Genomic DNA, 12945 nt, shown 5'->3' with positions numbered 1-12945 from the left:
ATTTAAATTGCCAATTAAGAACTGTTTAACCCTCAATTCAGGATTTAGTAACCAGGGTACTTGCTTCCCAGCCTGTCAGCAATGCGCCTGGGTCGCCAAGGAGAGTGCTCAATAGAAAGAGCTTCTTCTATGATGTGGACAAGCTGGGAGGCCTTTAATCAGTGACATTCAAGAGCTCGAGCCATGACGATTCCGAGGCTGCTGCTTGAAGCACTTTTCTTAGAAAGTGCTGTCACGTTTTGACAGGTTGTTACTAACTTCACCTACCTTGCATTTCACACACTTCAGTTGCATTTCCCTGCTGTTGGCCTTCATCACCACAGTCTGCGCAACTCCAACTTCCATCACCGTTGAGAAAAATAAAACGGTAGAAGCAATGCTGCCACCAAAAGCACCAGCAAGAGCAACAACTAGCAGCAGCACCTTCACCAGCTGTCTTAGTCTCATGCCCCTCCTCAAAGCAGATGGTCCATGTCAGCTGGAAGGAGAGAAGACTCCCAACTCAAGGCCTACAAGGAAGAGGATGTATCACCCCACATGCCCCCACACCCACCTCTCTTTACCTGAACAAAATTCTGCCCTTGGTGTCAATGGAAATGATCTTTCCTAGCATCTGGTCGAACAATTTTACATTTAAAAGGTACAATTCTTTCGCATTTATTCAAATATATTATTTTAAAACACTTACACGAGTATTAGTAAGGATAGCCAATTGAGCACATTAATACAGTATAGAACCACAAATGCCTGGAAACCTTGAAAGATGACTGTGCGCAGAATCACAGAATTGTTACTAAGCAGGAGGCCATTCAGCCCATCGTATCTACACCTGCTCTGCAGTGAATGTTTTATTCAGTGCCATTTCCCGGTCTTCTCCCTGTAATCCTGCACATTGTTCCTTTTCAAATAACCACCCATCACCTAATTCCTTTTTGAATTCTTGATCGAACCTTCCTCCACCACACTCTCAGGCAGTGCATTCAAGACACTAACCACCTGCTGTGTGATAAAGTTTATTCTCATCTCACTTTTGTTAATTACTTTAAATCCGTGCCCTCTCATTTTTGATTATTGCACAAATATAAAGATTTTCACAGAGAAATATTCTGGATCGGTGCTACAGGGTCCCCGCACCAAATTCATGTCAAAAAGGAAGGGGAAAGGAACCAAGAAACCCAAAGTAGTCGATTCTTCGGCAGACTTGGAGGCCTCGGGTAACCCCTGGCACTATGGGTTTGGTTCCAATTTGTGGTTTTGTTTGGGAGTAAGTGGGGGGACAGGAGCGGGGTTAGTTGGCTAACAGTTGATCTAGTATTTTCTTTCTGTCTTTCTGAAGGTGGGGTTGGCAACCATATTGGGAGGACTTTTGACCGGTACCTCTTGAAGATTTATTTAGCTGTCCCCGACAGTGGGGGAGGTAGACCCCCAATTCGGTTGGTCACCTGGAACATAAGGGAGTTGGGTGGTACAGTGAAGAGGTCGTGGATGTTTCCTCTCCTGAAGAACTCAAGCACAAATGTGGTATTTTGGGAGAAGACCCATTTGCGGGTGAGGGATCAGACCAGACTCAGGAGCGGGTGGGTGGGGCTTGTATTTCACTCAGGCTTCGATGGGGTTAATAAATAGGTACCCCTGTCGACCACCAGGATTGTGGCGGATCCTAATGGTAGATACGTGGTAGTTAGTGGATCTCTGGCAGGTACCTTGGCAGTCATGGTAAATGTATATGTCCCCAACTGGGATGATGCAGCATTTATTAGGATTCTACTAGCCTCAATCACTGATATGGATACACACCAGTTGGTATTGGGAGGGGACTTTAAGTTTGCGCTGGAACCGAAAATGATCGGTCGAGGCCCAAGTCTCTGGCTCTTTCGGGGGTGGCAAAGCTTCTTTGGGCCTTCATGGAGCAATGTGGGGAGTGGACTCATGGAGATCTTTACACCCGTACAACAAGTAGTTTTCATTTTTTCACGCGTACATGAGGTCTAGTCAAGGATATACTATTTCTTGTTGGGTATGTACCTGCTTCTGGGGGTCAAATGTGAAGAATATTTGGCGATAGTAATCTCTGACCATGCTCCACATTTTGGGGAGCTGGAGACGGACCCCATCCAGTGGGCACCATGGAGGTTAGATGTGGCACTACTAGTGGAGAAGGGGTTCTGTGAGCTCATGTCTGTGGCCATTGAGGAATACATCAGGTTTAATAGAAATGGATAGGTCTCTCCCTCTGTGCTCTGGGAGGCACTTAAGCTGGTGGTAAGAGGAGATGTAATCTCTGATAAAGTGCACTTAGACAGGACAGTGAGGGTGAAGTGACAGCGGTTGGTAAGGGCGATCCTGGAAACAGATCGTTGCTACTCAGAGGACTCTACTCTGGAGTTGCTGGCATCTAGGAAGCAGATGCAAATGCAGTTTGACCTGGTATCCATGAGGGAGGCGGTGGACCAGCTGCGGCGATCAAGGGGCACAGTATATGAGCATGGGGAGAAGACAGGCCGTCTGCTGGCATACCAGCTGAGGCAGCAGCCGACTTCCCGAGAGATTGTACAGATCAGGGACTGGGGTGGCAGCTTGATAACCGCATCAAGGGAAGCCAATGTGGCATTTGAACATTTCTGGAGGGATCTTTATAGGTCAGAGCTCCCAGAAAGGATGTCGGACATGGCAGAGTTCTTTGATGGGTTGTCCTTCCCGGTGGTAGAAGGGGACAAGTAGGGATGAGTGGGAGGCCCGGTTAGGCTCGGAGGAACTGAGGACGATTGGGCTAATGCAAACCGGTGAGGCTCCAGACCTTGATGGGTATCTCATTGAGTTTTATAAGAGGTTTTCAGACCAACTGGTGCCATTGATGGTAGATATGTAGATATGGGCAGCATGGTGGCACAGTGGGTAGTACTGTTGCTTCACAGAGCCAGGGTCCCAAATTCGATTCCCAGCTTGGGTCACTGTCTGTGCGGAGTCTGCACGTTCCCCCGTGTTGGCGTGGGTTTCCTCCGGTTTCCTCCCACATCCCGAAATACGTGACTATTAGGTGAATTGGACATTCTGAATTCTCTCTGTGTACCCGAACAGGCGCCAGAGTGTGGCGACTAGGGCATTTTCATAGTAACTTCACTGCAGTGTAAATGTAAGCCTATTTGTGACAATAAAGATTATTATAAAGAAAGATTATAACGATGCTTTAGTTTGGGGTTCCCTGCCTGACACACTTTTGCAGGTCGCCGTCTCCCTCATTTTGAATAATGATAGAGACCAATGGAGTGTTGTTCATATAGGCCTATTTTGTTGCCTAATGTGGATGCCAAGTTATTGGCTAAGGTGCTAGCTTTGTGTTTAGAGCCATGTGCCCCAGGTATAGCTGCAGAGAACCAGACATGTTTTGTGAAGGGGCAGCAACTGTCAGCTAATTATATGGAGGGTTCTGAACTTTGTCCTTTCCCCTTCTCCGGTCCCTGATCCAGAGGTGATTATGTCTATGGATGGGAAGAAGACATTCAACAGGGTGGAGTGGGAGTACCTTTTTGAGATGCTTGGAAGATTTGGACATGGCAGAGGTTTATCTCATGTGTGTGGCTTTTGTACAAGGCTCCCACGGCTAGTATATGGACTAATGCATCAAACCCAGGGTATTTTCCATTGAGCTGGGGTTCAAGACAGAGGAGCTGCTCTTGTTCGCCCTGGCAATAGAATCTCTGGCTATAGCACTGAGGTCTTCAAAGAGATGGAGGGGGATATGCCAGGTGGGGTTGGGTGAGTGAGAAACATGGGGTGTCTCTATACGTTGATGACCTGCTCTTTTATGTTACGGACCAGGTCTCCTCTATGAACGAGATCATGAAGCTACTGAGGGGCTTTGGCTCCTTTTTGGGCTATAAGTTAAACCTGGAAAAGAGTGAATATTTTCCAGTTAATCCCTCGGGGAGAGGAGCCAATCTGGGGTGTGGTCTTTTCGCTTTGCCAGACGTAGCTTCCGGTATCTGTGTATTCAAGTGGCTCATGATTGACCTCGGCATCATAAGTTAAATTATACAAACCTTGTGGGTAAGGTGAGATCCGAGTGGGTAGGTGGATAGCCTCCCGCTGTCCCTGGTGGGTCGAGTCCAGACGATCAAGATGAATATTCTGCCACGGTTCTCATTTCTGTTTCAATGCCGCCCTGCTCCTTGCTAAGTTCTTTATTAGGGTGAACAAGCTAATGAAGTCTTTCATATGGGCAGGTAAGGCACCAGAATTTGTAGGGTGTACCTTCAGAGGGACGGGCAGTATGGGGGCTGGGCGTTACCCAACGTTCTCCTGTGTTATTGGGGAGTCAATGTGGAGAAGGTGCTTGGTTGGTACAGGGAGTCGGATACCATATGGGGAAGGCTGGAAGCAAGTTCGTGTAAGGGGTCAAGCTTATAGGCTCTGGTGATGATGCCACTCCCATTCTCCCCAATGAAGTCTACCTCACACCAGGTAGTGATTTCTACTTTGAAGGCATGGAGGCTATTCAGGCAACATTACTAGCTGAGTGCCATGTAATCGTTGGCCCCTATATAAGGGAACCATTTGCTTGCACCATCAAGTTTGGCTGCGACTTACAAGGTATGGGAAGGGAAGAGCTAGAGTGCATTAGGGACCGGTTTATGGAGGGACGGTTTGCCAGCTGGGAGGAGTTTTCGGCACAATTCCAATTAATAGGGGTACACTTGTTCCGATATTTTCAGTTGTGCGACTTGGTTCTTGGAGAGCTTGCCCACTTTTCCTGTGGTACCACAACCCTCCCTGCTGGGGGAACCTTATTGTTGGTGAAGTCTGGAGGGGGAGCATCTCAAGTATTTATGGGCAGATCATTTCAGTATAATTGCGCTGCTGGATCGGGTGAGGGCAAAATGGACGGAATTGGGGCCCATGCTGGGTGAGGATATGTGGAATGAGGCCCTTTGTACGATGAATTCCACCTTCTCCTGCACAGGGCTCAGCCTGATCCAGCTTAAGGTGGTATACAGGGTTCATCTGACTAAAACTGGATGAGCGCTCCAATTTCCTCCCACAGTCCAAAGATGTGCAGGTTAGGTGGATTGGCCATGCTAAATGCTCTTAATGTCCAAAAAAAATGTTAGGCAGGGTTACTGGGTGATGGGGATATGGTGGATGCATAGGCTTAAGTAAGGTGCTCTACCAAGGGCAGACTCAAATGGGCCAAATGGCCTCCTTCTGCACTGTAAATTGTAAATTCTATGAGCGGGTTTTATGCCAAAGTGGAGGACAGGTGTGAGCGGGTGCTCTTGTGGGCCCGCTAATCACACCCACATGTTCTGGTTATGTCCAAAGATGGTAAGCTTTTGGATCTCCTTCTTTAGCCCCATGTCAGCGATTCTGAACATTGATCTGGGGCCTTGTCCGTTGGTGCCCATTTTCCGGGTATTGGACTTGCAGAGGCTGCAGACAGGGGTGAAGGTAGAGGCTCTTGCCTTTGCCTCGCTGATAGACCGGAGGTGCATTCTGCAAAGATGGAGAGCTTCTGCTCCGCCTAGTGCCTCAGCCTGGTTGGGTGACCTTATGGAGTTATTATGACACAATCTTGTACGCCATTAAGGGGTGGGTGGAGGGGTCCTACCTGAGGTGGCGGCCATTTATATCTTCAAATAATTAATTACTATTAGCTGTTGTGGAGCTAGATATAGTGTTATTAGGATATAGTTGTGGAGCTAAGTGGTTAATAGGGTGGTTTAATGTGGATTTTTTGTGTTATTAGTATAACAAAAGTACCATGTATGAGCAGTTTTCTGTGTTGAATTTGAGGCCATGTTTGTTATGTATGAAAATTCTTTAATAATATATCTAATTTTTAGAACATTGAACTCTGGTAAATTACACTTCAAACCTTCCTCTAGACCGACAAATGTCCATTAACGTTCTCGGTTTGGACATGAGAACTGAAACACGGTGCTGAGACGCTCAAGGAACAGGGCTTACAAGTTCAGCTTTAACTGAGTGGTATCACTCTCACCCGAATCAGTATGTTGTGGATTAAAAATACATTCATTGATTTGAGCACATACAACCCACTGAAAATACTCCTCTTTCACTGTGACCTGGGTAGCATCTTCTTCCTTGGTAAAGACAAATGCAAAGTATTTATTCAATAACTCAGCCACGTGCCCCTGCCTCCGTATGTAAATCCCATGTTTAGTCCCTAATCAGCCCGCCTCCTCATTTTACCATGCATCTGCGCATCGTTGTACAATGGTACAGGTAACCAGTCTTCAGCTACCCAGTGATCTACTCTAATGGCTCCAATTTCAAATAATATGTCATTATCTACTTTAACTCTGATTGGATTAATAATAATTGGATGCAATGAACGTAATTCTTGATAAGCTCTGGGCTGGCTAATGCAAAAATACCAAAATAACCCATTAACCAAGATTGATAAAAGGAAGCATTTGTGTCTCTTGTTAGATTATCTACTGGCTCCATCACTGCTGACAATCTGTGCACAAGATTACAATCAATTATTGCTAGCTGCTTTCTACAAACTGGATAGAATTCACACATCAGTCTGGTTATTGGAACGTTGCTATGCCTGGTCTTATTGATCCCTGTACTGATATAATACAGACAAACCAGCCGATATTGCAAATTATTGAACGTAGATCATCCATAATACATTATGGTTTCCCTGTCACTAGCTGCTAAACAGAAAATGTGCTAAAGATTTTTGAACTTGCACATCCAATAGTAACATCCAATTATCAGCCACCTTAAGGCTACTGTTAATGTCAAAGCACACATCTAAAATTCAGTTGCCGTCTGATCTCCGAATGTTCATTTTGAAGCTACTCTTTCAATCTGTTCTTTTTTTATTGGGACCATTTGAAAAGTAACTCTCGGAGCGAATTAGATCTCAATGGTATAAAGTTGACAATCAATGAAATTAAGTTGGAACTAAAGCAAATGAGGTACCGCATTTACAGAACTATATAAAATGAAACATACCATTTGTGCTTGTATAAAACCTTTGTTCTCAGCCCAGTTTCAGTCTGTTCAAGGGAAAGGTGATATTGAGGCTCCGGAAAAAGTGACAAAATTGCTTTGTTCAACATATAATCATATTCACAAATTATTTCAATTAAATTAGCTGGGGGGACCAAAGGGTTGTGATCATATGCTACACAAGGCTAGAATCAAGTTATATATTCTCTTTCCAGAGAATGGTTGAGCTTTGGAAAATGTCACCGAATCATGGAGGTTAGAGTTTATTTGCTATATACCTTCAAAAGACGTCTAGACCTAGGCTGCGGAACAGATCAGAGCGAACAAAAGATAGGTGTCATGATATGCAAACATGCAGCGAATGAACACATAGAATAGGACATGACCAATGAGCAGTCAGGACACTCAGGGGGGTGGTATCTCACTATAAAAGGGATGAGGCACTCACACCCCACCTGTTTTCCAGAGACCAACATCCACAGAGTGAGACAGGCATCACACCCCAGCACGTGGCTTAGAGCAAGGCTGGTTCAGTTAGACTGAGTTACTACATTTAGATTAGCAGAGTCAAACTCATTGAGAACTGTGCTAATAGTAAGTCTGGAGCATCTTTTACTCAAAATTGCATCAAGTGGCAGCTTGTGTTATTCCAAATTACATAACACAACATGATACCAGGAGTCTAGTTCAATCTAGTTAGTTCAACTCAGCAAGATCAGTGACGACCAGCAAATGTATACCGGCACAATGGAAAAGATTCTGGCTCCTCACCAGCTCAGGACCTCCGGCAATCTCAGTGCCAACTGGCAGACATTCAAGCAACTACAGTGATATCACTGACTCCATGATCAGGGACCAAATCATTTTTGGAGTTCACTCTGATCCTCTGAGAGAGCAGTTACTGAAGATCAAGCATATGACAATGCCAGTCACAATTGAAACATGCACAGTGCATGAGCACGCTAAAAATCGCTATTCCCAGTACAAAACGGCAGAAAATGATAAACTAGCCTCCCACGAGGCGGAGAGTGTGCAACGCCTCAACATTGACGAAAGCGGCCATTTCGCCCGCTCTTCCCGGGGCCCGACGCATGGGCGATGCGAACGGGATAACGAAGCGGCCGAAACCCGCATTGTGCAGGTGCAGACGTCATGGAACCGCACAGCGCATGTGCAACGACACACAGAGTCAGGACGACGACGTCATGCCATGTTCGAACTGTGGCACCGCCCATTTAAGGAAACACTGCCCTGCAAGAGGCTGACGCTGTTTAAACTGCGGGAAACCACACCACTATGCAGCCCTGCGCAGATCTGCACCACCAGTCAAGAGCCAGCGCTCCCAATTCCAATGCAGCGCATCCGGAGTGTGCAACAACGCCTACAGGATTCTGACCCCGGCAGTGCAACGGATCCAGATGCTGAATGCCTGGACCACGCCTACCATGTGGTCATTATTACAACTTATGAATATGCCACACCAGACTCATCGCAAGTCCAGTCAATCCTAGTTGTGGATTCAGAGGACGAATGGCGAGCAGTGATGAAGGTCAACCACTGCCCCATCCAGTTCAAGCTGGACACAGGTGCCTCTGCCAACCTCCTCTCGCAGGCAGACTTCAGACGCATTAAGAAGCCCCCCCACGGTCATTCCAGCTGCCTGCAAGTTCCTGGATTACAACGGGAATGCCATCACGGCACTGGGATCCTGCATCTGCACATATCCAACCGACACACACAAGCACGGTTACGCTTTGCAATTGTTAAGCCGGTCAGGGCATCCCTACTTGGTGCGCACGCCTGCAAGCAGCTGAACCTCATTCAAAGGTTTACACCACAACATCCTCCCATGTGGATCTACAGGCCGTGCTTTAAAAGTCGAGAATGGTCCACGTTTGCCAGGTCATACAATTTCCAGCATGTCACCTCCAGTCCGTACTATCCACAGTGCAATGGAAAAGCCGAGAAAGGGGTGCACATTGTGAGACAGCTCACCTGCAAGGCCGCGGACTCTGCTTCCGACATACACCTTGCACTGCTCGCGTACAGGGTGACTCCATTGTCCACTGGCATGTCGCCGGCTCAACTTCTGATGAACAAGGACCTGTGGACGACGCTTCCAGCCATACACCTGCCCAACTTAGACCACCTCCCGGTGCTGCAGAAGATGCAGCAGCTCAGAAACCGTCAAAAGCAAGGCTATGATGACCATGCCACCGATCTGGCTGTGCTATCCCTGGCAGACACTGTCAGGATCCAGATACCAGGTGGTGGGTGGTCTGTCCCAGCTGTCGTTGTTCGACAGGCCGCATCCTGCTCTTATGTTGTACGTATGGCTGATGGCTCCATCGTGCGAAGGAATCGACGGGCACTGTGCAAAGTTGCCTGTCCGCAACCACTTTCTCCTCCATTTCCATATGTTGAATTGCCACCTCCTGATACCTCGCACCACGAGGCCACCAGTCAGGCTTCTATCCCGCCTGTCAAGACGCCGTCGACGCCGTCGCCCCCTCCGCCACCTCTCCGGCGGTCGACCAGGATCAGACGCCTCAGAGATTGGACTTGTAAACATTTGTTTTGTTTGCTCTGTTCTGTTGTCCTCGTCAGTCAAGTTAGACAGACTCATTCACATGTAAATACATTCACATATGTCAACAAAACATTAAAAAGGGGAGATGTCATGATATGCAAACATGTAGCTAATGAACACATAGAATAGGACACAACCAATGAGCAGTCAGGACACTCAGGGGGGTGGTATCTCACTATAAAAGGGATGAGGCACTCACACCCCGTCTGTTTTCCACAGTCCAACATCTACAGAGTGAGACAGGGTGTACCTCAGCATCACACCCCAGCACGTGGCTTAGAGCAAGGCTGGTTCAGTTGGACTGAGTTACTACATTTAGATTAGCAGAGAGTCAAACTCATTGAGAACTGTGCTAATAGTTCAATAAAACACATTGAACACACTTCAAAGTCTGGAGCATCTTTTACTCAAAACTGCATCAAGTGGCAGCTTGTGTTATTCCAAATTACATCACACAACAATAGGTGCTAAGTAATACAAATCATGATCAAAGCAATCTCCTTAACAGTTTCTATCACTTAGCGGAATTTGGAGAGGAATTTTTGTTGTCAAAATAAATGAACCAACACAATTATCTCAGGGGATAAATTTAATAGAAACACCTGAAAAGAATCGCAATGGACTTACAATAATGATGCTTTTAACAATTCTGTAGCAGCGATTGAACCACAGGTAAAAATGCCCGAATGTTGGTTAATCCAACAGTACTCAAAAATAATAGGTAATAACTTATCAGAAAATAACCTACCAATTCACGAATCAGAAGGTACAAATTCGGAGTGTTGTGAAGTACATATTGCTGCTGGCAGTTGTGTGTCTGTGTGTGTGTGTGTGTTGGGGGGAAGAGAGAGAGAGAGAGAGAGAGAGAGAAAGATGCAGTGAATGACACCCAAGTATGCAACTAAGAGCATGTCAGAAAACAGACTATGACAAGTATTGGCCTCAAGCAAGGAATAAATTGCACAGCTTCAAGAAGAATACAAAAGGTAAGGCACATTTGCTATTGCATAGTGACCGCACAAAACACACAAATATATAATGGAAGACAAGAAACAATTTTATCTATAAATAAGCTATATTCACAAGAAATATTCGCAACAGTTCACCAAGGAATGCATTTGAAATGAAAATTATAGGTTATACAAATTGCATTATACATGCCATACTGAGGAGAATGCACAGCAGGAAGCAAATTTAATCAGCCGAATCAGCCAACACTACTGTCATGAAATTCAAACCTTGTGTATAATAGAAAAGAATAATGTGAAACAGGTGAAGGATCTCCATTATATAAAAGCCACTGGAGTCACTACGAGCAATTTGTTTGCTCGAGAGGAAAAGCTTAAAGACTTGTGGAGACCATAGCATGCTACTCACATATTCTGAGTTGCATTATGTGTTATATTCGCACATCAATACACAATCTTTTTTAAAATCCATTCTCAGATGTGGGTTTCACTGTCAAGGCGAGCATTCATTGCCTTTCCCCGGTTGCTTAGAGGTGGGCCCTTTTGAATTACTGTAGGCTATATTGTGCTCCTGCAGCACTTTGGGTTTGGAGCTCCAGGAATTTAACTCAGCAACAATAAAGGAATAGCAATATAGGTCCAAGGATTGTGTGCAACTTAGAGGAAAACTTTAAGGTATTGCACCTGTTTTTTAGATGGTGGAGATCACTGGTTTGAGAGTTGCTTTCAAAGAAGCCTTGGTGGCTTGTGTCGGTACACCCTGTAGGTAGTACACAATGTGGGCAGACTACACTTATGGTGAATGTGATAAGGTGGTCAATGTGATACTATATAAATAAGTCTGCTTTACCTGAGATAATGTTGAAGTTCTGGAGTGTTGTTGAAGCTGCACCAGTCAAGTAGAGAGTATCCCATCACACTCCTGATTTGTGTCTTGTAAGTGGGGCTGACTATTTGGGGAGATGGAAAGTGGGCCAGTTGTGACAGAAGTCACAGCCTTTAACCTGCTTTGGTGACTTATGTTGCCCACAGAAAGCAGACCAAATCCAAATCTGTCAATTATCACCCTGATAAGCAGAAAAAATGATAACAGGAGACAAATAAAACTGTACAAGGCTCACCTCTCGACGCTGCTGTGGTTTGTGAAGCTTACTAACTCCCATGTCTAAGGCAAAATACCTTTTGATTTTACTGTGCTGCTGTAGAGTATTGCACTTTATTCTCATTAATGATCTAATCAATTATTTTTTTTTTAAAGTCCTCCTGTTGGGCATTTTTCATAAATGTTCAACAGTCTACTTTTGGAGAAATGCTCAGAACACTAATAATCAGATGAATACTGTGACGCACAAAGACTCCGTGAGACGAATAGAGTGAAGTCGATGAGGCTTTATTAAGCGTGTCTGTTCCCCAGCAGCCCGATAGTAAACTGGCATGCGGGGGAAGGCACCGGCTTCTTATACTTCGCCTTCAGGGCGGAGTATGAGGTCAACGGCCAACCAGGACCCGGGATCTGTCAGCCAATGACATTAGGGCTTCCAGTCCCACATGACCCCCAATACATACTACCACATTCACCCCTTGTCAAAAATGAACCCGGCGGGGTGATGCTTCGTATGGTGGTAAGGGTTTACAGTACTGGTCCTGGGAGGGGAGAACAGTTACATGGTAGTACCGTATTGGACAGTATCGTCCTGTTACAACTATTTACAGAGGATATAGGAAAACAAAATGTTCATTGGACAGTCCATCTTTGTTTTACATCGACGCCACGAGTCGGTCGGGCGGTCTGGTCGTCCGTGTCGATCGCCTCGGCCCCGGCGGTGGTGGTAGTGCTTGTACCAGCGTTGTCGCCTCCGGGAACCGCACGGTTTTAGCTGTTGGTGCAAAGGGGAGGGGGACTGATCCTCCTGGGAAGGGGGCGGTCGCGGGGTGCGGCGGTGGCAGGAAGGGGGGCGGTTGGGTTGATGGTGCCGGGGGGGTGTGCGTGGTGCCGGCGGGCGCCAGATCCCGCAGGGAGACCGTGTCCTGTCGGCCGTCGGGGTACTCCACGTAGGCGTACTGGGGGTTTGCGGGAGGAGGTGAACCCTTTCGACCAACGGGTCCGCCTTATGTGCCCGCACGTGCTTTCGGAGCAGGATGGGTCCTGGGGCCGCCAGCCAGGTCGGCAGCGACGTTCCAGAGGAGGACCTCCTAGGGAAGACAAGGAGACGCTCGTGAGGCGTTTGATTAGTGCTCGTACATAATAGCGACCGGATGGAATGGAGAGCGTCCGGGAGGACCTCCTGCCACCGTGAAACTGGGAGATCCCTGGACCGTAGGGCCAGTAGGACGGCCTTCCAGACCGTGCCGTTCTCCCTTTCTACTTGCCCGTTCCCCCGGGGGTTGTAGCTGGTCGTCCTG

The 12945-nt window shown here is 46.6% G+C and overlaps 1 protein-coding gene across 5 annotated transcripts in view; it reads right to left on the bottom strand.

The window, feature by feature from the left end:
* pag1 (phosphoprotein membrane anchor with glycosphingolipid microdomains 1) overlaps positions 1 to 12945 on the bottom strand; it is a 344956-nt gene that overhangs the window by 224969 nt on the left and 107042 nt on the right. Inside the window, exon 3 of one of the 5 annotated variants that reach the window (XM_072467488.1) lies at positions 11393 to 11609. The exons of the other annotated variants lie outside the window; for them this stretch is intronic. The gene's annotated coding sequence lies outside the window, so the exon portion shown is untranslated. The remainder of the gene's footprint in view (positions 1 to 11392; positions 11610 to 12945) is intronic. 5 annotated transcript variants of the gene reach the window in all.

This window comes from Scyliorhinus torazame, chromosome 11, assembly GCF_047496885.1.
Source record: "Scyliorhinus torazame isolate Kashiwa2021f chromosome 11, sScyTor2.1, whole genome shotgun sequence".
NCBI lineage: Eukaryota > Metazoa > Chordata > Chondrichthyes > Carcharhiniformes > Scyliorhinidae > Scyliorhinus > Scyliorhinus torazame.
Note: the sequence above shows the minus strand (reverse complement) of the source record. Positions and strands in the feature narration are given on the sequence as shown.